At 43.2% G+C, this 24,236-nt stretch overlaps 1 long non-coding RNA gene across 5 annotated transcripts in view; it reads right to left on the minus strand.

The window, feature by feature from the left end:
• The window catches only part of LOC138492197 (uncharacterized), a 145,063-nt gene extending 122,157 nt beyond the window's left edge, over positions 1–22,906 (minus strand). For all 5 annotated transcript variants that reach the window (XR_011276160.1, XR_011276159.1, XR_011276161.1 and 2 more), the window contains exon 1: positions 22,676–22,906. This is a non-coding gene — a long non-coding RNA (uncharacterized lncRNA). The remainder of the gene's footprint in view (positions 1–22,675) is intronic.
• Between the last annotated feature and the right edge of the window lie 1,330 nt (positions 22,907–24,236).

Genomic DNA, 24,236 nt, shown 5'->3' on the forward strand with positions numbered 1-24,236 from the left:
GAGGGTTAATGCCACCATGGAACAGTATCTCAGGTGTCTCTGTCGTCAATTCCAGTCGGATTAGTTAATGATGCCCCCGCCAGCTGAATTCGCTTTATAACAATTCCTTGCACTCTTCTTCTGGTGTTTCTCCCTTCTTTGTTCTATACGGGCAACACCCTCGCTCCTTGCCTCTGGATCCGGCACTCCCAATTGATAATCCAGCAGCTTTGGACTGTGTCAGAAATATGCAATGGTACATGACGCGGTTCGGGGACACTTGCTGAAGGCTCAGAAACGGGCCAACCTCAATGCCGATAGGCATCGGCACCCTGCACCGACTACACGGTGGGCATGACGGTTTGGCTCTCCACGCGCAATTTGAACATTCCCAGCAAACGCATGCTTCTTCCTAGATTTGTGGGTCCCTAACCGATCACTGCCGTGATCAACCCTGCAGCGGTGCGTCTTTCTTTGCCCTCTTCTTGGAAAGTGCATCCCGTGTTTCATGTGAGCCTGCTGAAACCTTGTATTGCATCGGCCAGGCTACCAGCTCGTCCATCTCCGGTGCATGTGGATGGGGATCTGGAATATGAAGTGGCTGAAATACTGGATTACCGTTTGTGTAGAGGTCGTCCCTTCTACCTTGTCGATTGGAAGGGCTACGGTCCCGAGGATCGCTCTTGGGAGCCTTTGCGCAATATTCATGCGCCTGCCCTTTTGCGCCGGTTTCATGCCTGCAGGGGGTTGGCGCCGTTTTTGGGGGTGGATACTGTTACGTTTCGCTGTGCGTCTCACTGTGCACCGCATCCCAGGAGACGAGTTCGCACATCAAAGGACACTCGCACTGTTGTTTCCTTTCCTTATGGTGTGCGGCGCTTCATTCCTCCGTTCCTTTCACAATGGAGATTGCGGCAGGGAATCCAATAAAACTACAATTCCCATTCCGCTCTGCTGCTCTGTCAGGTGCCATTTCCCTCCAATCAACGTGCTCTGATGTTTTACTTTCGGTTTTTACAAAAGCAGCGTTCTCATTCAGCTCGCTGCTTCTGATTGAAGTTACAAACCCATTGAAGTTCCGTCTTCAGTCGCATCCCTGATCCCTCTGTAAACCTGACCTCTGCCTGCTTAATGGACTGCCTTGTTTCCTGGTTTTGCCGTGTTTTGTCAGGTTAGTGTACCGGGACTCGTATCTTCCTAACGGACTGCCCTGCTTGATGATTTTGTACTTCAGCCGCCCGCCAGTTGACAGGACCTTTCCTCCTGCCTCCAGTAATTGCTTTGACTAGCGTTTTTGTTCCAGTTATTGCCCGCATGTAAAAGAAGAATTTGCCCGTGTCTCTTTTGGATTGCTTTCTTCTTAGCACTGTGTTTTTTCTCAGTTAAAAGACTCCGTTGGTTTCAGACATCAGTTTACCCAGCATTTTGGTGATCAACGTTGACTCTTTCCACTTAACTTCAGACGCCATATCCTACAGCTATCTGGGGTCCACTGTTCTTGATATTTTCTGAACTACAAGGTATTGGGACAATTTTCCAACAAGTGCACAAGTGGACGCTGCACAGGGAGTGCACCAACCTGGACCTAGTGCACTCCTCGTGCCGTTCGGGTTAGAACCCTCACTAATCTTCCTGTTTGTTATTTTATACTGCTGTTTTGTTCACCCTTGGATTTTACCCATTACTACTAGTGGTAAGAAGCCTTTCATTATTATCCCAATTCATCTTAGACTACCTCGAACAGTCCTGATATTGTTATCTGTTTTCTAGGTAGGAATCTGTGCGCCAATAACCAGATAAAACAGCAGGTATAATTCATAGCAGTTGTGACAATTTCTATCTGAGTATTTGTCACGTAAAACTCATCTCTTCTTTATTTTACAGCTGCTATTTCATGGCGGTGTGTTCTCCCCGCCCTTTTGAATGATCAGGCTCTTTGTACTGTCCACTCAGTAGAGGGTGAAATCATTTTAAAGGTCTTTTTCCCTCGCAGACAGGAGGCTCGGTTGGAGGCCCCATCCAAGCTCTTCAATTGTGAATACCAGACTGGCTCGAAGAGAAACCCAGTCGCCTATGAAAATGATAGTTTAAAAATTTGGTAAACGCCATGCAAACCTGTGCAAACTTCATGTTTGCAAAGGTTTACACCAATTTGGAACTCGTTTGTAAACTTTTGGTTTACATTGCGTTTTACGCATGAGCAAACTTTGTAGTTATGCAAGTCCATTTGGACTTTATGTTCCATATATTTGTAAACCTTAAGTTTCCCATGGTTTCCAAAACAGGACTACTTTGCAAACGTAATGTACAACTAATGTGTATTGCACAACTGAACATTTAATTTACCAAAATAAAAGGATTTGTAAACCTTTGCAAACCTAGTGTTCACCTGTATGTGTCATTATTAATAAACATTTGGTTTACAACATTTACTAATATTTGTAAATCTTTGCAAACATAGTGTACACATCATATTTGGTTTACAACATTTACTAATATTTGTAAACCGTTGCAACCTAGTGTACACCTCAAATTCGCCACTAATAGTAAACATTTGGTTTACCGCATTTACTATTATTTGTAAACCGTTACAAACCTAGTGTATACCTCAAACTTGTCAATATGAGTAAACATTTGGTTTACAGTATTTACAATTGTTTGTAAACCTTTGCAAATAGTACACAGTTTAGTACTGTAAGTAAACCTTTATATTATTAAATAGTAATGTTGTACACCCCTACAAACAACATTTTGTAAAGGTTGTCTATTAATGGTTTCCTAATGAAACCTTGTAATTATGGACCTGGAATCTACTGGAGTAGCTGTTCTCCCCTCTCCACAGGGACTTAGAAAATGCATATAAAAGATGAAGAAAACAGCTTGAAGGAACATCAATGGCAGGCCAATTAAAAAAAAAAGAAAAGAAAGTTATCCAAATATGTAGAGCCTCGCTGCCATGTGATTGCATGCCACCATTGCACTACATGCTCAACATAAGTTGGAGATCTATAATCAAACACACACAAACAATTGCAAGAACTGATTTTCTCTAGGAAGCTAGTTTCTTGCCACACTGTGCCCACTTCACCAACATTTCTTATACATTTTTGGTTCATCCTCCACTGATGACACTTACTTATTTTTTTACTTTTATTTACATTTACCAGTCTTTCAAACACCATAAATGTCTGCAGTGTGCCAGAACACTAACATGTACTTGTTCACAGGGCAAACTAGTGCAATTAACATCTACATAACATGTTTACAGACATGTGAAGCCAACAGGTTAGTGTGTTTAAAAAGAAAATATAGTGACTGGCAAATTCAATCAAAAAAACACTTATTGACCCAGATAATGTTCCTACAGCATAGCAGCCTTAGAAGAGAACTATAGGTGAAGCTACTCTACACTAGATGGGAAACCCACAATCACAGCAAAACATTCTGAAATAAAAGATTGTATATTTGGACATGCCCATCATATGCATGTTTTAGCCTGCTCAAGTATTGGTTTTCACCTCCACCATGCTTCATTTCAGAGCACTACCTCTCGACTCCCCAAGGTTGCATACAAATCACAATAATTAATATCGCAGACAGTATCTAGCAAGATTTCATATCCTATGATTGCAGCAGAGAAATCTATATAAAAGACAAGCAACTTATACCAAGTCCAAGCATTCAAACTGAGTAATGCTAATTACAATGTGTGTGACTGTGGCCAAATAGTTTTACAAATTGACCCTTCCAAGAATTGGATTGGAGCCTGTTGAATGTGCTCCTTACAAATATAAGAAATAAAGCTATGGCGACATTTAGTCTACCAATTCCCTGATGCAACAACTACATAATCGTCTTAGCTTCTATGTCAGCCCATTAATTACTTTACCAAGTTCATTAAATGGTAATATTAACTATTTATAAATCAAAAACAAACACTGGCAATGCCAACAGTTTGGGCTTTTGTGTAGGCATGGGAAAGGCACTTGTCAGGCACTGCCGTAGTGGTATTAACTGGCCATTGATGGTAGAGCACATGCAAAATGGTCTGAGTACGAGGGCGTCTAATTGCACATACCTAACACTGATACACAAGCCAAAATGGTTGGATTTACCAATGCTTGTTTTTAACAGAACCTTTGTGAAATACACGTGTAGTGCTTATAGACTGAGTGTCTGTAGGCAGACCTGGTTTAAACATTTGTAATACCCCAGAAGGTGTTTACAGCCCCATTGAAGTCATTCATTCTCATAAGACTGCTTTGAAAAAACACTTGCAGTCACTTTGAGTGCAATGTTTGATAAGGCTTGATTAAAGGGAGCTCAAGGAATTTGAATGAGGAGGTATTTTGGGCAGGGAGGAGCAGGAACTGGTTGGGAATGGCGATAGAGGTTGGCATTGGCCATCGGCAGTAAATGGGTGGGCAAATAACAAAACATCACCTTCAAGCTTTACGTCCCTCCTCATATGCCATTTCTCTCCATCTTTACTCGAATGCAATCGTTTCAGGTTACAGGTGGATATGCTACCTAATAGCTCAAACTAATAACTAAAAATTCCATCTTCAGTTGTAAAGTGTTCAGAGTCTTCAATAGAGATTTCTGGAAGAATATTTCCTGTTTGAAAGCAGCATCATGTATGGCATGAAAGGTATTGCAGGCTAACGGAGATAGTAATCTGACCAGAATCAGAGATTTGTCAAGTGGGATAGTTAAAAATAAACTCGACTAATTCTCCAGTTTATCGAGGCATGTCAGTTACTCATTTTGAAACAGGTGTCTACAGCAATGTTTTCCTCATACCCACTTCGTAATTTTGTTTTTTTCTTCTGTATGCCCTTGTTATGGGACTATGGTTCCCTCAGCCACTTTGTGAAGCACTGTATAACCCTTGTTGGTGTGGATGGCATCAAATAGCATACATAAATCACATTTTAAAAAAGCAACACAAGGACTTTTAGTTAATTGTTGCTTAATGCTTAGTAAGGAAAGAAGAAAAGAAGGAAAGAAGACAACCATTAGCATAGAGTGGCAGACCGCTTGTAGCGAGCGCCTCCACCATGGCAGTTTGTAAGAAAGTAGGCAAACCATTAGCAATGTGTGGCAGACAGCTTAAAGCGAGCGCCTCCACAGTGCCTCTGATTCAAAGAAAGGAAGACAAGGAAGATGATGACCATTAGAAAAGTGCTGCAGACTGGTCAGATATTCAATATGTAGTCCAAGGGAGAGAAGGACAGAAGAGAGAATCCTAAACTGGAGCGCAAAGGGAGTTCCACAAGCAAGACCTAACTTTAAATGGTGAGCTGATCTAAAAAGGTTCACAAGACTGGTGCAGACTGCATCACTAGGCCCAAATATGTATGCACTGTCGGATATTGATGGTCAATGCATAATAATGGCTGTTCAATATGTATCACCTGCAATGAGTTTGAGATTTTGGGTGTGTACATGTTCCTACTGATCAAAACAAACATTTAATGACCAGGTTCTACCCAGGTGCAGCTCCTAGGTTTCTGGCAGCATCTAGTAGACAGGAACTGTATTTGAAGAACTAGCTGCAAGTACATGAAATGCCACAAATGCAACTTTCATATGAAATCCAAACTATTGTCCATTATATATGCATCATTGTCATTTTTATGCGATTGTAATTTTGTTTGATAATGTGTTTCTTATTATGGTGTTATTGTTTTGTGGAAAGTGTATTTTAAACTATGAACAATATTTTGTATTGATATTCTTCAATATACTTTTAAATGTTGTATATGTGTCATAGTGCTCCTTTATACATATTTTCGCAAAGGTTTATATGTATGTCACCAGTTTGACTAGACACGTCGCTCCTAGAGCTGTTGGTATAAAGCCAACTAGGCTCTTTGAAGCTAAAAGCATGAGATAAATAGCTATGAGCAGTTTCCCTTCCTTCATTCCATTTAAGGGGGACAACAAGAAAATAGAAATAAAAGGTCTATTCTTCCAAATGGTGTCAACATTTGCCAAATGGCGCAAATCTTTGCTCTTGTGTACTCTTTCCACAATGCAAAAAACATATTCTGCTGCCAACACTTGATTATCTGGTGCAAATTCACTCCCCCAGGCGACCCGTGCACACAAACAAAAACTTCACCAGCTGTTCAGATAAACTTTGTGCAAGGCTCAGGCCAAACGTTCTGTGGCTGTCCTCACATTGCTTTGTTCCTGGTGCCTCACCAATCTTCAGCTTCATTGGCACAAATACCAAACACCTTGTTACCAATGATGGCAGCAAAATATAATTTGACTGAGGTAATAGAGACATAGACACACAGACTACCTGGTATCTAAAAACACAGAGAATGCATACGCGCAAACATGACCAAATAATACACATACACTACACAGTACATAGTGGTGTCACTGGATACTATCAAAGCCTTTGATTGCCTCTATTGGGAATGGCTGTTTGCTGTGTTGCAAAGCTTTGGAATGGGAGAGTGTTGTATTCTTTGGGTAGCCTTGTTATGTTCATCACCTACTGCGAGGGTCAAATCTGGCAGATATCTCTCATATACATGGAATATCCAACAGGGGACACACCAGGGTGGCCCGTTATCTCCTATGTCATATATACAGGCGCTTGAGCCCCCGGTGGGCTACCTATGGCAAGAATACCTGGCTGACAGCATTATGGTTGGCGGTACTAGACAGCTTGTGTCACTATACGCTGATGATGTTTTACTGTAGCTGTGTGAGCCAGACCACAACCTACCAATAATCCTAGACATGCTGGATAATGTTGCTACATTCTCTGGGATATCCTTCGATAGAGCGAAGTCCTGCCTATTTCCCATGGCTGGTCTTTGTGGAGAGAGTGAAACCGCCTTACCACACCTTGAGCTCCCGTGGGCTGTGTGTTCTTTTAAGTACTTGGGTGTTCAGATTATATGTAAGCCCAAAGATATGCACACCCCTAACACCCTGGCGGTAGTGAAAGGTCTTAAAAAAAATCTATGGGCCTCATTACACGGAATGCGGTAAGGGTATACCGGTACCAGTAAGGGCACCGGTACCAGTAAACCCTTACCGCCTTACTACGAGGTGCCTTTGCGGGACCCGACCTCAACGGCTGGTTTTACCAGCTGTTAAGGAACGGGCCCGCAAGGGGACCTTGGTGCTAATTACGGTACCGCAATTTGCGGTAACGTAATTAGTTCCTTCCCCATTCCCATTGAGCCCTATGGAGGCAAAAATGGGAATGGGGAAGTGCCTTGGTGAATGGGGAATTACCACCCCCGCTCACCTTGGAGTAGGGCAGTAATTCCGCCATCGACCAAGGCGGACACGGTAAAATACTGGTGGCAACCATGGCGCTAATAGCACCATGGTTACCGCATACCATGTAATGAGGCCCTATGTCTTTCTGTTTCCGACTACCACTTTCACTTATGGGTAGAATAGCAATTATATAAATGATTGTTTTATCAAGATTTCTTTACTACTTCACAAATGTCCATTACTACATCAAGACTTCCTTCTTTCGCTCATTAGATACATCGATTAGGGGGTTCCTATGGGGCCCTACTCGACACAGACTGGCTTTGACAGTATTATACATACCCTACAAGGACAGTGGTGTTGAACTGCCCAGATTAGAACTCTACTTCTAAGCGGCCCAGATCAGTTTTGTAACAAAATGGCTATCCGATGACACTACCTCTGAAACGCAGTTACTTAAACACTTGCTACCCCCTGCCCGCCTTAATGACATGCTATGGCTTCCAAGTACCTGCAGGAACTCCCTCCTGTTGCTAGTGGCGCTGGGTAGGAAGATATGGTTCCGGGTGTTGAGACTGCATTATATATCCCACTCTTACTCTTCTAATGTCCCAATAGTTGCTGACGTGTGTAAAAACAGGGATGATCTTGGGTTTATGAGGCACTGGGAGGAGACGCATACGGTGACATGTACGAGAAAGGTCGTTTCAGTAATCTGGACAATCTAGCCCAACAAACCGGTCTCCCCAGGGGAAAATTCCTATGGTAGTTTAATGCCACGGGGGTGGCTAGACGGAAGTGGAGCGAGTGGCCTGCTCAGCCAGAGGAAACTGAACTACTGCCTCTAATGTTTGCCTTAGAGGATGGCTGGAGGCCGTTTTCCAGATTGTATGGTTGTTTGCTGAACATGCCTAATCCTCTAGTTCTAGAACTAAAAACTCACTGGTAGTCAGATCTGGGAAACAAGTTTGCAGAACAGGCCTGGGAGTGGATGCTTATTTTCCCAAAAAGGTGTCCCGGAACGCCAGCTTCAAACTGGTCCAAATTAATGTGCTTCACCGCACTTACATGACTCCTAGTAGAGTTGTAAAATGTAACCAAACACAAGCACTCGGTCTGCCCCTGGTGCCACCAAGATGAAGCAGACCTACTCCATATTTTTTGGAAGTGTGTAAAGGTGCAAAGGTTTTGGACCTGTATAGAAGAGGCTTGCGAAATAGCAGGGATTGTTAGATACAACTGGGACCCTACAGAATGCCTCCTTGGTGCGTACCCTAGAGTAGCAAACATAAGCATATTATTAAATTCATGGATCTGGCTTTCATCCTAGCTAAACGCTGCAACGCTATGTCCTGGAAGTCACCCGGGGGCCCTCAGTACAAACAGTGGTACCGTGAATTTGAGGTGTGGTGTGAAACTGAAACAAGAGTGTGGGCTAGATCATTGCATGGCTTAGATTACACCCTTGAGAACTCGTATGAATCCTGGAAGAAGTTAGTTTTAGAAATTTCACCCCTCGGATGATAAACCACTGTGAACATTTTACTACCTGTCCGCTACATTGCATGTATTGAGAGCAAATGCCAGTGTTGTGTGCCGCTACCCTACACCCCCCTAGACTGATTTCACCTGATCCCACTCTCGCTCAGCTCCCCACACTATGAAGCTTGGAGTAAAATACTACTGTCACTGTACACCCTAAATCCTTTTACTTATGCCCGAGCCTAGTTAACATGCGTGGAGAGTCATTTTTTCTTTGTTTTGTTTTCCTTTGTTTAGATGTGTGTTTATTTGTTTGCATCTGATTACAAATCCAGCTATGTAGAATATTCCCACAGTTTTATAGCTGACTGTTGTAAGCACCTGCTGGTTGGTGATTATACCAAAAAACACATTTTAAAATAAAATACACTACACAGTATATGTAGACACACATGACAGCGCCATGACACAAACACACTTCTCCTGCCCCAGCACGGATTAATCTGTGGATGGGTCTATCAGTGCACAGCAAAGCGGCGGAATTACACAAGCGTGAATGAATGCAAGAAAGAGTCATGCATGTACATGAGCAGGTCAGTCTTTGATACGGAATGTCACGTTTAGTACCCAAATCCAGCATTAATTGCAATGCCCACAGTATTGGCCAAGGGGAAAAGATATATTTTTTTTAAAAAAACCAAAGATGCAAGGGTCAACAAGATTGTCCTTTGTCGGCTGGTCTTCTATTTAGCCTATAGGAAACACAAATAAAGTAAAGCTTTTCACTGTGCAGCTACATGAGACATTCAGAAGAAGTAATTTAAGTGAGGAAAGGTGTTACAAGAACATTTTACTTATATGATGGGAGCTTGGATTTGCAACGCTGCCGTCTCACAGATGGTCAATAAAGGTACTGTCTTTTGAACGTGTGGAGGTAAAAATGAATCAATTTGTTTTGATTCCATGGCTTCCATCCAATATTGGCTTCACTATTGTGTTCCTCATGGGAGATGACAGGTCCTGGGGTCAGCAGTTACTGTTTGGGGGGCAGAGGGATTACAGAAGAGGAGTTAATAGGATGCTGGAACAAGGAGATTTATGGTGGACACAGACAGCCATTGCCATTAGTGATGTGTACAGTACTCTAGCTCCCCCCTCTGTATTCAGTGGTCTATGGGACCACATTCCCCCACCACTCTGTAAAACCCTTTCAAAACATCTCCTGCTGAGTCTCTTATGTCACCAAACTTTGAGGCACCTTCTACTGGCTGAATAACAGCAAAGCAGACATATATAGTGTAAGTAGCAGAAAATTACATTTGGTTGCATTCCTACTTGGTTCTGCTCTGAAATGTCCACTTTGCTGCTCACATGTCTGCACCGCACCTCCACCTTGCAGTTGGCCAAATAGTCTGCAGAATTCACATACTTCTATGACATCCCACCACATGGGATTCTTTACACTGTATCCTCCGCTCTACCATCTCCTGAGCTCTGTTCTCAATTTTCGAGTCTACCCTCTTGTTCTTCCCTACATTGGAGTACCTTGGTTCACCTATTTTCCAAAATGTGTTCATGTTGTGCCACCAATGTAAATAGAGAGGGATTGTGGGGGATAAGAGGTGTCATATCTCCACACCCATCACCAGTCAGACTCATGGAATCAAATAAGTCCACTTTTATGCACCCATGAATTTGCCTTTTCACAGCATCACCTAACACATTGCAATGGTGATGGCATTTGAAAGTGTGTTTGCAAGTGTGCTGCAGTCAGCAGCAAGAAGTTTGTGACTTGTGCTGATCAGACTTGGCTATCTGCAAGTGCTGGCTGTAGGATTTGGCAATTGATTGTTAGGGCTTACCTGGATGCACCTGCTCAACGTGGAACACCGTACTTAACAAACGCAGCTCATAGCGCACACGTTTGAAAGTGTGTTTACATGTGTGCTGTTTTGTCACTGTAAGGGAGGCATGGTATCATATGGAGACACTAACACAAGAGCTGCAAATTTAAAAACCTTTACATGTTGGTTTAAAGGGGTTGAAAAACTCCCATCTTGCCCAATAACTAAGATGGGCGTGTTCTCGACCAACAAATAAAAGAAAATACAGTCCTAGTTGGTCGTCTAGGCAAATAAAGATGGCCTATACTAAAAAAAACGAATGCCTGCCCTCAATCTTACACTGACAGGTTAAAAAGGGAAGTATGAAATACAAAAAGGAAAATTAGTGTTCAAATGAAAAGTCAATTTGACTGAGAAAACTCCCTTCCCCATGTTTTGTAGCACGGGGAATGGTGGCACACTTGGACCCTGCAACACACTCTGGCTTCGGACACAACAATGCAGTTCAGAGCGTGGACTAGGGCCTACTTGGCCTTCCTTGATAAAGTGACTCATTCTCAGCTCACCAAGAGTTCACAACAGTTCCTTCACAATTTACCAAAAGTTCACGTAGGTCTCAGTCTGTCAGGCTCAGACCTCTCAATATATCAATTCAATGTAGGTCTCCCTCAGTTGGACTTGGACCTCTCAAAGAATCACATTTCAAAGCAGGTCTGCATCAGTCAGGCTCAGGCCTCTCAATCACAGTACTTGTAGGGGTTTCCTTCCCCAAGCTTTAATCACATTCTCTGGGATCCCTTCGGTCAGGTTCACGCCTCCTTTCACTTCTTTTTCACTGTTGAAGACTTTTGAATGTGCAAGGATTTGACTGATACCTCAGCATGACCACTTTGACTTTCTCTTAACCATCATGTTTTGTCTGCTACACCAAAGCCTCTTGGTACATGTAGATTTGAGCACAAATAACTCAAAGAAATCCTTTAAATCAAGGTTTCCCTCTGCCGGGATCAAAACGAACAGTTCAATGTTCACAAAGTTAATTTCCTGCATCTCATCTTCTTTTGCTCACTTTGCCGCTTCTACAGCATCAAAGATTTCACAGAGCCCTTCGATTGGGCAATCGTTTTTCACCAGACCACTCTTCTACTCAATAGCTTTGGTTTTACAGTTAAACAATGCTTTACTTTCTCTCGCGTCTTATTGGTACACGTGCAACCTTCATTAGTTGGATACATTTTTGCTGCTACAATCTCCTTTCAGCATAGACCGGCCTTTCATTGCTTTCAACTCACCGGCTGTGTTCCTTTTCTTTTACTCGCGGTTTTGATCCTGAAGTCAAGGCTGATACCACAACTGCCACTTTGCCTGCCCAACTCTGTCTTTCACCCGGGAGGGTGTCTGGCACCCACGAAAGACAGGGCAGATTTCATTCTTTTCGTCTTGCGCAACTTTCAAGGTTCTTCAGAGGAACCGATCTCCCGCCGGGTTGCGCAAGGTTTTTCCACTCCTCGAGTCTGCCCCTCGGCCTGTCGCTCTGCTCCACCTGGTTCGGCGTTGCCCTGGAGGAACTTCTCCTTCTCGTGCCTCACCTTGCTAAGAGCGTGTCTCAGTGTTCCATCTCTTAACCATGTGGGGATGGTTAATAGGTCCCAGGTGTCAGCAATTAGGGTCAAGTGTCTGAACTTGCCTGACCGTATTAGTGGGACCTGTCCAATGTAATGTATGGATTTTAGTCTTTTCAATCTCAGACCTCCTCTTCCTCGACTTAGTACGTTTGTAGAAAGAGGGGGGTTGTGGGAGTTGGAAAGTCAGAATATCATATAAAATAGGATGGGATAGGGGTAGTAGGAAAGGGGGGATACCGCCATTGGATGTCTTACACCCACTCCCAGAGAATCCCTCACCCTGGTTATCCTCCCGCACTTATCCACCCCCAGAGATGCCCGGGTCTAAATGGGGAAACGCCCTTTGGCTTTTCACATCATGTTTGCCCTCTTTCTCCTTTCTAATTGTGAGCATGTCGGGGAAAGCAAAAAGTAAGGGGAGTGTCTATGCCTTGCATTCAAAGAGAGCAGACCCTGATGGTAGGGTGACGATGGACGTGCAAGTACTAGATAAAGAGGGTACGAAAGAGTCCTAACCCGATCAGCAACAAGTCTTGGTAACGGGTAAAATTACAGATTTTTTTAGCCAGATAAAATCAAAACAACTGGCAAATCTGGAGAGGAAGAAATCATTTGTCATTTGCCTAGTAGTAAGTGCACCATCATCATAGACAAGAATTCTCTCCCAAATCTTTATTATTCCCTGCAAGCTCAAGTTATGGATAGCATTCAACTGGCAGAACCGATCCCCACAAGCACTTCAGAGGAAATGGTGACAGAAAGCAGGAAGCCACAAGACAACCCCTAAATCAGAGAGGGACTAAGAATCTGGATATTTTGACTGAGAGACATAGCTTGGCCGATGATGTTTCAACTCTGTCGAGCATTACTTTGCCTTTTTCCTGATTGACCACTATGCGGTTTGCAGTAAATATTATGTTGAAACTTTGTAATACGTTTCATGAGGATCTATGCATGCATGGGACAGTGTTGCATTACAGAAGTAGCACTGGGCATCGATGCCCAGCCCTGTCAGATGTGAGAACATGGAGTGAGTGTGCATGCACAAGCTGCTGCGACACTTCATTAAAGCCCACTAAATAATGATACAGCACAATGCCACTCTAGGAGCCACTTAATGATGGTGATGACACTACGGGATGTTACGTTTACAAGAAAGAGCGGAGGGGGATAAAAAGACAGACTATCCTGAAATACAAAAAGGGCACTGCCAAAGCCAACAACACCAATGTGACAGCTACTGAGAAAGAAGATGCTTTGGCAGTACAACTGAATACCAAGAGAGCACGGAAAAAGGCCAACTGTGACTTAAATGCGTCAATAAAAGCAAAGGCACCCTGACAAGTCGTATTCTGAAAAAAATTATGAAAGCTATGGAAGAATATGAGGAAACTCCTGAGACCCAGGCTATAAATGAGAGCTGTAATGATTGGCCATAAATGGAACGCAGCAGGATGTAATTGAAAGGTGCTCTGATGAAACCATCATTGATGCTTCCCAAAAGAAGAGTAAAGCAGGTCTCTGCTGTCTGTTGCCCCATAATAGGCGAGGTAGCTCACACCACCGCCCAGACTGTCTTAACGGGTGAACGTAATCATGACCCTAAAATGGTTGATACGGGTCCGAAGAAACCCAGGATGTTTTTGATTGTCAGCCTGTTTAAGGAAGGAAGAAATCAATGGATTAATCACTCCTATTACATCTGATACCCAGGATTCCTTTCCTGAGGGTTCTGAACTCTACGGTTTTGAACATGTAGAGTCCTTGGAAGACTGCATTAGGAATGACACAAATATATATTGTTATGCAAGATTTAATCAGAAGCCATTTGCCTACATTCTGAAGAATGGGGTATGACCTGCAAATGGGTGTGGACATACCTAACAAAAAGGTGGAAGGACCACAGGTAGAGGCTCTTAGGCACCCTAAAATTACCACCAGTAAACAGGGGAGAATGTTTATAAGTGAGAGCCTAGGATTTGTTTGTGGAAAGTCAAATTGTGATTGGAATTCACTTGCAAGTTTTTTGCCAGTAAAGCTCTGCTGTAGTCCCAGACCTTATAACATCATGGAATACGAGAAGGCATGGTCGCTATTGTAGAGCTGTGCCCTCATTGATGCTACTCAGGAGGGTGGATATTCTTTTGAATACAAGGAAACTGGTTAGTGACTAATTATTCTTTAGATGGTTATAACATCTTCCTGAATATTACCTATCGAGGCTCTAAGGGGTGTCCTTTATGGTGGGTTGCTGATCTCCATACACAATCCTTGTTGGCTACACAGGTGTTAGTCCCATTTTGGGAGAAGAGTATCTTGGCAACTGAAATGGCTTTCACAAATGATCTTGGGGAAAGGAGAGCATTAGTAGTCCATGTCTATGATCCCCCAGTCAGTCATGACACTGATAACATTCAGGAGGCATTGATGGGAATTCTGCTTGATTGGCAAATTAACAATGATTCCAACATGGTTTTAGTAGGGGAGGATTGTAATGCACATTGCATAAACAAATAAATGGCAGATTAAGTTAACAAAGTTAGGGATGTCAGCTCAATGATGCAGGCCAGGAGTAATAAACAGGGTATTCAGTGAATTTGTTTTTATCAGAGAATGTCCCATGATGATGTTAAAATTGGAGAACAACGGGATATTCCTGGTAGATTCACCTGTCTTGGAGGTAAAACGATGGCCACCTTTGATTATCTGTAACTTTGAATCACATCTCTTGGTTAGTAAGTTGGATGCGATCGAGAATAGAGTACAGTGATCATGCAATAATGATATTAAGCCTTGAGCTTGAGAGAAGTCAGGCCCTTTGTCGAGCCCTGGAGAGAGAGAGAGCGAGAGAGCGAGAGAGCGAGAGCAAGAGAGATTATACTTTCATCGGCCTCCAGCGTACATTGGCTGAGCTAAGTCTTTATGCCCAGGAACATGGACTTGCTCTCAATTTGGACAAAACCATGCATGTCAGGTGCAAGAGGCGATCACCCACTATGTACATCACTGATGTTCCAATTGGGCAAGTCCAGAATTATTGTTATTTAGGGGTGCCTATGGTTGCTGCCAAGACACATGCAGAATTGATTACTTGTAAAAAATAGGAAAGCATTACTGTTGGCAAATATGTCTAGAAAAATTTCTTGTGAAACTGTAGGCTATAGCCTGGAAGGGCCCTCTTGATGTACCAGCAGTGTTATTGCACAACCACACTTGTCAGCTTCCATTGTACATTTTGAGGAAATGGGCTGGTTGAATGGTCTAGAAGGAACATATTGGAAAAGCATTTGGGGCATTTCCTCTAGTACATTGATGGAAGCACTACAGTTGTAGCTTGGTCTGATGAAAGACCCTTTGTGTCTGTTATTTGCCCTTTAAGGCACTGTGACAAAATATGTACAAGGATCTTTAGTAAGGGGCTTTCAAGCCGTTACCGAGAAGGTATTTGTGAGGATTGGTTGCGAACCAGAATGGTCTAAGGAATTCCATACATTAAAACAGCAATATGTGAAACACCTAGAGCTATATGACTGGTATAGGAACTAGGACCACCTGGCTGCCCTGAAAAGTTATATATTGATATTTTATTTCTATCGCGCTCGTACACAAGTGTTTTAGAGTGCGATAAGGCAAAGGAGGGGAACAGGGGAGAACAAAAACAATGATCTTACTAAGGCCAGTGACATTGAGAACGTGCAAGTGCATGGGAGAGGGAAAGGGGAAAAGTGCATGTAAGGGGGGAGAAGTGGAAAGTGCAGAGCAAAGGAAAAACAGATAAATAATAGAAATAAATAAAATAAATAAACATTTGTATTTATTTAGTGCAGCCAGCAAGTGGCAAGTGCTGGGTTTAAGGCAGCAGACAGGGTTTGGCTGATAAGTGCAAGAAGAGACAAAAGGGGGTGGGGGGGGATTATGGGTACAGATACATACCCCAGTGCAAGGGGTGGCCCGGAGGCAGTGCGGGTTGGTGGCAGGGTGAGCAGGTACCTGGGCCCGGAAGATAGAGGGTTGGCCAGGTGCACGGTGCTGAGAGAGAGAACAGATCAGCAGGGGAAAGGAGGGCCAAAGACAGAAGCAAACAGGAAGGTATTGAGGTGCTTCTGGAACCGGAGATGGTTTTCCTCAAGTTTCAGAGTGGCAGGGAGGCTATTCCAGAGGGAGGCCCCGGCCGAAGGCAGGGATCTTCCCCCAGCTCATTTCTTTTAAAACAACTGACGCTGAGGGAGTTAGAGGTAGAGGAGCGAAGAGCTCGCGAGGGGAGGTATTTGCAGAGGGATAGCTGAAGATATTTTGGACCCAGGCCCCAGAAAGCCTTGTGGACAATGAAGAGGGTTTTGCATTTAATCCTTGCATCCACTGGGAGCCAATGGATAGATTTCAGGGCAGGAGAGATACGATCCCAGGGATTGAGGCCAAGGACAAGTCTCACAGTCCTGTTCTGGATTAGTTGCAGAGGGCGGAGAGTAGAGGCAGGTCGATTTAGAAAGAGGCTGCTACAATAGTCCAAGCTAGAGAGAACCAGAGCTTGGGATACCATGAGCTTTGGGGGAAGGAGAGGAAAGGCAGAGTACCTCTGAGGAGGTGCAGTAGGAAGTTTGATTTTTTAGAGACATCGGAGATGTGGGCAGAGAAGGCCCCGAGGTTCTTGGCCTCGCAGTTGGGGGTAGAAGGAGGGCCAAGGGAGGCCGGCCAGAGAGTGAGGGGAAAGGAGGGTAAAGGTGTGCCGATGAGTAGGATCTCTGACTTGCTGGCATTCAGGCAAAGATTGTTGGCGGCATACCAAACTTGAATGGCAGTTAGGCAATCAGAGATGAGAGAAGGAGAGAAGTTGGCCGAGGGAAGCCTGAAAATGAGTTGTGTCATCAGCATAGCACTGGAAATTGGAGCAGAAAATTGCAATGCAGTGGGCGAGAGTTGCCAGGTATTGATTGAAAAGCCAGGGCAAGAGGTTAGACCCCTGGGTAGAAAGGGAGATAGATGATAGGAAGGACCCAATTTGGAACTGGGAGGGTCGGTCAGAGAGGAAAGAGGTCAGCCAGACCCTGATCGGCGATACTCAGGTTTTCATGGAGATGGTTGAGCAGGATAGTATGGTTGACTGTCTCGAAGGCAGAAGAGAGATCGAGTAAGACGAGGACTGAGGGAATGTTAGAGTCAAGGTTGGAGAGCAGATCATCACGGATGTTCAGGAGAGCAGTTTCAGTGCTTCTGGAAGCTCTAAAGCTAGACTGAGAGGCCATGGAGACAGCCAAGAGAATCGGAATGGAGGTTAAGCTGAGAGATGGCCAGCTTTTCCAGGAGTTTGCCAAGAAAAGGAGTAATGGAAATTGGGCGATAGTTAGCCGGGGAAGAAGGATCAGCTGTGGGTTTCTTGAGAAGAGGACGAACAAGGGATTGCTTCAGAGGGGAGGGGAAGGCTCCTCAGGCCAAGGAGAGGTTGCAGAAGTCGGTGAGGGCCGGAGCAAAAGGGTATCCATGGGGTCCTTGATGGTTTTAGAGGAACAGGGATGAACCTGTTTAGACAAGGCTTTTATAGATTGGACTTCTCTAGTGACCACATCAGGGGAGAAAAGAGGAAAGGATGAGAAAGAAGGTGGGGGGTGGCTGAAGGAGGGTCAGCATGCATGAGAGGGGAGAGAAGGAGTAGGGGAGGAGAGGATGGACAGTACATAAATAGTACATTGGTCAGTGATAAAGAGTACATTGCTTTAATACATTACATGGTGAGGCTCCAACACTATTTACTGTTATGTCCCTCAAAAGAGTTAAGGTTTGCGCTATTGCCAAGATTGAGACAATTGCTTACTTTTAATGTTGTTAGGCAAGTTCATGGGTATGCAATAGTGAGAAATTTCTGTAAATCAATAGGCACGTGTTAAGTTTATCTTAACTGGGATCCCTAGTTCATGAGTACGACTCTATAAAGACAGAGGAATTTTAGAAGTATTGTATGAACACTAGGAGTATGTCTACATGTGTTCTCCTGTTTGGTGTATGGAAGAATATTGCTTGTATGTTAAAAGGTTTCTGAAAACAAGACTATTAATTTGCAGACCTTGCGTACTTCAGAAAGACAGTGGGGCCAGCAGGATGTGCTTGAGATGCAGTAACTGTACTTAACTTATTGGAAAGAAATTAATAATGATATGTGGAATTTGTTTTTTAGGGTTTTAAATGTCCTTGAATCATTTCATTTTAGAATATGAATTGATTATGATTTTAAGTATATTAACTGAAACGTTTTGTGTTACTATGTTGGATTATAAAGGAAGTTAAATTGTGTATAAATGAAGAATTAATTGAATTGTATGAAATGTGAAAAGTTCAATTAACTGAAACACATTATATAAAAATAAAAAATAAAAATGTTGATGTTCGCTCAAATCTGAAAGCTCCAGTCAACAGCATGGCTCTGAGTCCTATGCACATGGTACTACCTGCCTACATTCCTATTGCATAGAGTTAGGCAATATGGACCAAAAGTCACATCTCAATATTTTTGGGCTGAATGGCGATATAAGATACATATCTCTATATTGTGTATGTGGGTTAAATGCTCAGTTATAAGACGCCATCTACATGTGAGATATCACAAACACCTTTATTTATAAGACATTTATCAAACTGTAGTGCAAATACAGGGTTCCTCTTCCTGTTTGAGAATTCACACAGCTGTGCAAATATCAAAATGTAACTAAGAAATCGCAGTACATGTAATAAAGTATATATATTTATATATCTCGATGTTAATGATATTTTCTCATCCTATATCGATTTTGAAAATATATCAATATATCTCCAAATCTCTATCGCCTAGCCCTGTAAAAGTTTGGTCTTCACCCTCCTGCTCCTGCAATAGCAGTTGTGCCAATGCTGCATTATCTACGGCTGTCTCAGATCCAAACAGGATGTTATGGGAGGAAGGCAGCGGTTAATATCTTGTGGGGATAATGAAGGTGTGGGATCAGTCAGGGGTCTGCCCCAAGTGTAGCAGAGATGGCTACCATCCATGTGGTGGATGACGCCCATCAAATCATGGATAGGGGCGACTTATGCCTCTTCATCCTCCTTGACCTCTCTGCTGCATTCAACACGGTCCACCACCACATCCTTCTCTCACTCCTCACTGAAAGGAAGGGATTCTGGCACCGTCCTGAATTGGTGTACCTCCTACCTCTTAGGCAGACACCAGACCATCCAGATGAACATCCAGATCCATCCTCTCACCAATCTTTTTTAACCTTTACATGGAGCCTCTGGGCACTCACCTCAAAGATCCCAGTTGTACATGAGACTAAATGGCACGCAGGAAATCATTCGTCTCTCAGATTACCTAGCCATCCTCCAGTTCTGGATGCCAACTGCCTACCTCAAACTTAACCCATCCAAGACAGATTGGTTTGTCCTCATTGAGCTGCCCGCTAAAGAACAAGATGTCCAACAATGGCTCAATGATATGTGCCTAGCAGGATTTGATCCACATCTATCAAACTCACTAAAATCCTTAGGCTTCACCATTGACAGCAGCCTGTCCTTCCAAAAACACATAGCCAAGAAGGCCCAAATAGGCTGGCTCAGAATCTCTACCGTTCGAAAAATCAAACCCTCCATCTCACTGCAGGGCTTCTGGACTGTAGTGCAGGCACTTGTGGTCTTGCACATCAATGGGGGAAATGTTCTCCTGAGAGTCCACTACACTACAGTACGCCTCATTACCCCCAACCTACGCAAACTGCATTGGCTTCTACTCCAAGTCAGGATACTGTACAAGACTGCATGTATCATCTGCCAAGCAGTCACAAGTAGAACTCCAGCTCTACATGCCTGGTGACACATGCTCCTTGTGCAGCAAATTGACATACCAGATTGAATCACAACTTGTCTGCAAAGAGAGGACCAGCAAACAATCCTTATCATGCACCCACCCTCTGGAACTCGATCCCGATGTCAGCAAGGAATGCCCCCACAATTCTCCAATTTTGCAAGTCTCTTAGAAAATGGCTCTTTCAACAACACCTGATCAATGACTAATTCCAATGTACGCACATACTGACGCAAAGAACTCAAAGAACTGAGTTACGGATAAAAGATGCCAGTCCAATTGCTGGCTACCCACACTTTGTACAGTGCTCCGCTGCTCTCAAGCTAGGTCTGCACTTTAAACAATGAAAATAAACATCATGACCATTGCAACCCAAATGAGAATGTATCCGTTCATCACAGTACAATTTAAAACGCAATTACAACTCCATTTAGAATTACACTGCTGCTCAGTTATACATAAATTTTATGTAACCCACGGCCCAATTAGGGCCTACCTATTATGGGGTTACACTCTTATAACATATGCATGGGATAATAAACAATGCTTGCTGTGTATTTTAACGGAAGGTATATTTGATTCATATTGGTCCTTTTCGGGCTCGGAATTACTTAGAGGATCAATGAGCCAATTCCATAGGAGACCCTTTGAGTCCTCAACCCGAGTACAAATGGCAGGTCCCACCTGTTCATAGACAGTGGACAGGCCCTCTAGGTGAAAAGCAGAAGGGGAGCACTGAAAAAAGAGGCAAGCTGGTTGAGCAAAAAAAACAAAACCAGACATAGAAGTTGACGGATATGGTTTCCTGAGGTGCCGTAGTATAGAGCAGCCTCACAAGGCATGGTAGTGGTCTGAGTCAAGCATGCAGAGATAAGCCAAGAGAAATAGATGCAAAGGGCTACTTAGCGGTGCGGCCCGGGTAAAAGTGTTGGGACAGACGAGTAGAAGAAGGGTGCCACAAAGAGGCAGAGCCTATAGCGAGAGATCCAGTGGTCCACTAAACCAATTAGAAGCTGGTACATCCATGTTTTACATTTCATCAGAATGAATGGATTTGGATCCAAAAATACACAGAGTATGGAGCACAATATCTGCTATCAAGAGTATCCACGGAGCGTTTCATCCTAGCGGTGACCATGTCCATGTATGGTCATGATCTGAGAACAGTAAAATCTCCATTGTCAAAGTTTACCTAATAACTTAGAGAAAAGAGAGTACAGCTTTTATAATATTTTAGCATTTTTGCTACCCCTTTGCATAGTTAAACATTAAACAAAAGCATAAATCAGAGCAGGATGAAGCTCACTGTGACACACGTATGAAGGCTAATAAGGGTGCAAAATCGGAGTAAACCAGAGAAGCTCCTCTAAAAAAAAGAAATTCAAGCCAGTCTATCTGAAATATACACCATTACTGAGAAAAACATATCACGTAAACACATGAAACGTGATGTAGCAGACACACATTTCACTACCAATTAACAGACTGCTACAGGGCCACTTGGATCCTTAGTGGCTGGCGGGAATGTGGCATGAATTCAAAACCAAACAATGGCAAATTCAAAAGCTTTAGCTTATGTGTAGACATGGGGTTGGCATTTGTCAAGCACTGCAATAATGGTACTAGCTGGTCATAAGATGTAAGGAGCTGGGAAATGGTGCGACTACCTGGGCATATGGTATCAGTGCCCGACAAATGTGCCTCTAAACCTATAAACAACCAAAACTGTTGGCTTTGCAATGCTTGTCTTTTACTGGACTTAAGTACACGGAACAGATGCAAGGACACACATACTGTTTATAAATCAATGAGCTGACACAAATACCTAAAATACAACTGCAATTAAGTTCTCATATGACTGCTAAGAAATAACACTGGCAGGCCTTGTACAGAAAAAAACCTTGACATTAATGTGGGATAGGGCTAGCTCAATGTGATCCCAGGAGGGTGTCCTTTAAGCAGTGGGGACATGCCATTTTGATTTGCATGGACATGGGTGGTCAATGTGTAGATAAAAAGCCAAGCACCCGCATATCGGTGTGTCTTTCTTGACTTGCCATCTCACACCTACTTGTACTTCATTAAAGTAGCTTCAACTTATTTGTGGGACTAAACCCTATGGTGGTCAAGTAACATTATGCAAGCACGCATGCGCTTTATGCTGAACAATTTACACCAGATAAGGGACAGAAATGAGGTCTATGTTCACTATGCTGAAAATTTAAGGGCAAAGTGTCATGACAGGTGCCATTCTTAACACAAGCCCACAGGTTGCTGTTTAATGCACCAGATTACATCAGTATTTCACCAGAACAAATACATTTGTTACATGAAAACAAGAAGTGATTTTGGAAATCAATCAAACAGCTTTACAATGGAACTTATTTTATTTCGTTTTTATTTTCTAAAATGTATTTAAATATTGAGCAAACACCTGAGGCCATGCGAGGTTTTGGGAACAAACACACTCAAACTTTGACAGTGCTTAAAATGAGAAACATTCCCCTCCTTCGCAAGCCAGCCAAAAGGGCCAGAGTCATTGCACTCACACAGGAGACTGTCTACTCCCGTGTGCCCTGGGAATGTTATTCAAAGAATAGCATGAAAAGGATTCTCATTTTAAAAATATATATGTGCTCCACCCTTTCCAATTTCGCCTGACTTACATTGTTTTTTCTGCTGTGATCTTCATTTCGGGGCCTCTGCCTGACTCCTATTAAATCTGCGGACCTTCCTTATCCAGTTCAGACGCTCTCATAGGCTATACATTCACCTTCTTCTCCCTTCTTGACAGCAGCTGGGCCAGGAATTCAGCCCTTGAAATCTGCCGAGATTCTGTTTCTTTGCTTTTCGCGCCTGAAAGGAAGCAGCTTCCGAGTAGTGTTGCCAGGTCAAAATAAGCCGATTACCCTTCCAAAACAACCCCAAAGCAAGCTGCCTCCCAGCCAAATAAGCAGAAACAACAACCACACACCTAAACGCTGTGGATAGGTCTCAAAAGCGAGAAATAAAAACATAGAACACAGACAGAACAAACATATTTTACTATAAACATGTTTCTGACATTTATTATATCTTGCTTTCATTTCTTGTATACATGGTATTTAAATGCCCATTAATGCTAGTAATAAAGACAAACCACTGAATACGTTTTTTTGTCAAACCTATTTGCAGAATTGGAGTGCTTTTTGTGGATGTAATTTATCTTTCCTGTACATTTGTAGTTTTTCACGTTATTAAGTTGTGCTTGTGAATACCAGAATGCAATATGATGAAAATATTGTATCTTTTTTTCATGTCATTGAAGCAGGCGCAAGATAGACTAGTTTTCATTGTTAGGAAAACCAACGTTTATGATATGATATGGCATTTATAATGTGCCTACACACAAGTGTTTCAAGGGAGGGGAAACAGAGGGAAGACAGACAACCATCCTACTAGGCCAGGTGGCATTGAGATCATGCAAGTACAGGGGAAGGGGAAAAGTGCAGGGGGAAAGGGGAGGGGGCAGTGCAGTACATAGGATAATAGTTAAAAAAAATAAAGACAATAAATAAGTGTTGCCAGCTGGTGGCAAGTGCAAGGGTAAGAGCAGAAATCAGGGTCAAGTGCTAGTAGGGGGTGTAGGGATATGGAAAGAGTCCCCGAATGCAAGGGTTGCCAGGAGCCAGTGCAGGTGTGCAACTGGCGGGGGGGACCTGGGACCAAGATCAGAGGGTAGCCAGGTAACCAATGCAATTTCAGATATAGTCAGGAGATTAGCAGGGGAGAGAAGGAGCAAAAGCGGAAGCAAAGGGGAAGGTCTTGAGGTGCTTCCAGAACCGGAGACGGTTCTCCTCAGGTTTCAGAGAGGCAGGGAGGCTGTTCCAGAGGGAGGCCCCAGCAGAAGAAAGTGATCTACCACAAACATGCTGCTTGGAGAAGCGACTGACCCTGAGGGAGTTGGAGGCGGATGAGCGAAGAGCTCGAGAGGGAAGATATTTAGGAAGAGTGTGTCATGCCTGCGCCATGGGCGCATACATTGGCGATCATTATGGACTAATGGTTATTCATTTATCTACAGAAAACTCTTGGATCAACCGCTATTCACTTCTTGGACCTTATTTCCCATTTGCGAGACTTTGGTGCTTTTCTATTTTTCCCAACAAACTACACTTACCACAATGCACTTGGCTATAACTATCTATTCCTGGCTATTCCCATTTGTCATCATCGGAACTACAATCC

This window comes from Ambystoma mexicanum, chromosome 10 (genome assembly GCF_040938575.1).
Source record: "Ambystoma mexicanum isolate Mex_15411 chromosome 10, UKY_AmexF1_1, whole genome shotgun sequence".
In the NCBI taxonomy this organism is placed as follows: domain Eukaryota; kingdom Metazoa; phylum Chordata; class Amphibia; order Caudata; family Ambystomatidae; genus Ambystoma; species Ambystoma mexicanum.